The sequence below is a fragment of the Salvelinus namaycush genome, unplaced genomic scaffold (assembly GCF_016432855.1).
Source record: "Salvelinus namaycush isolate Seneca unplaced genomic scaffold, SaNama_1.0 Scaffold3226, whole genome shotgun sequence".
NCBI classification, from domain to species: Eukaryota; Metazoa; Chordata; class Actinopteri; order Salmoniformes; family Salmonidae; genus Salvelinus; species Salvelinus namaycush.
Genome location: NW_024060149.1, coordinates 17,501 through 18,925, shown reverse-complemented (window position 1 = coordinate 18,925; position 1,425 = coordinate 17,501).

Here is a 1,425-nt window from a genome sequence, read left to right as displayed (position 1 = left end):
AGGCACTCTGACCGGGGTAACATTAGGTGTGCACTGCCCCCCTGGAGCCCTGTGGCACTTGGCACTTGGCACTTGGCACTTTAAACCTTTCATAAGTGCCATAGGTGCCAGACCCCTGACTGGGTCATTTTTAAAGAATAAAGGGCTACACACATTAAATACTATGCCGGGCAAGAGGCACTCTGACCGGGGTAACATTATGTGTGCACTGCCCCCCTGGAGCCCTGTGGCACTTGGCACTTGGCATTTGGCACTTGGCATTTGGCACTTTAAACCTTTCATAAGTGCCATAGAGTGGTAATTGCATAGGATTTCAGGGGTATACACATTAAATACTATGCCGGGCAAGAGGCACTCTGACCGGGGTAACATTATGTGTGCACTACCCCCCTGGAGCCCTGTGGCACTTGGCACTTGGCATTTGGCACTTGGCATTTGGCACTTTAAACCTTTCATAAGTGCCATAGAGTGGTAATTGCATAGGATTTCAGGGGTATACACATTAAATACTATGCCGGGCAAGAGGCACTCTGACCGGGGTAACATTATGTGTGCACTACCCCCCTGGAGCCCTGTGGCACTTGGCACTTGGCATTTGGCACTTGGCATTTGGCACTTTAAACCTTTCATAAGTGCCATAGAGTGGTAATTGCATAGGATTTCAGGGGTATACACATTAAATACTATGCCGGGCAAGAGGCACTCTGACTGGGGTAACATTAGGTGTGCACTGCCCTGTGGCACTTGGCACTTGGCATTTGGCACTTGGCATTTGGCACTTTAAACCTTTCATAAGTGCCATAGAGTGGTAATTGCATAGGATTTCAGGGGTATACACATTAAATACTATGCCGGGCAAGAGGCACTCTGACCGGGGTAACATTATGTGTGCACTACCCCCCTGGAGCCCTGTGGCACTTGGCACTTGGCATTTGGCACTTGGCATTTGGCACTTTAAACCTTTCATAAGTGCCATAGAGTGGTAATTGCATAGGATTTCAGGGGTATACACATTAAATACTATGCCGGGCAAGAGGCACTCTGACTGGGGTAACATTAGGTGTGCACTGCCCTGTGGCACTTGGCACTTGGCACTTGGCATTTGGCACTTGGCATTTGGCACTTGGCACTTCCATAAGTGCCATAGAGTGGTAATTGCATAGGATTTCAGGGCTATACACATTAAATACTATGCCGGGCAAGAGGCACTTTGACTGGGATACAATTTTAAAAATTCCCGCACCATCTGGATTTGTCCACATGATGGCGACATTGGATAGGGTAAGCTGGGATAAAATTATGATGGTAATTGCATAGGATTTCAGGGGTATACACATTAAATACTATGCCGGGCAAGAGGCACTTTGACTGGGATAAAATTATTATGGTAATTGCATAGGATTTCAGGGGTATACACATTAAATA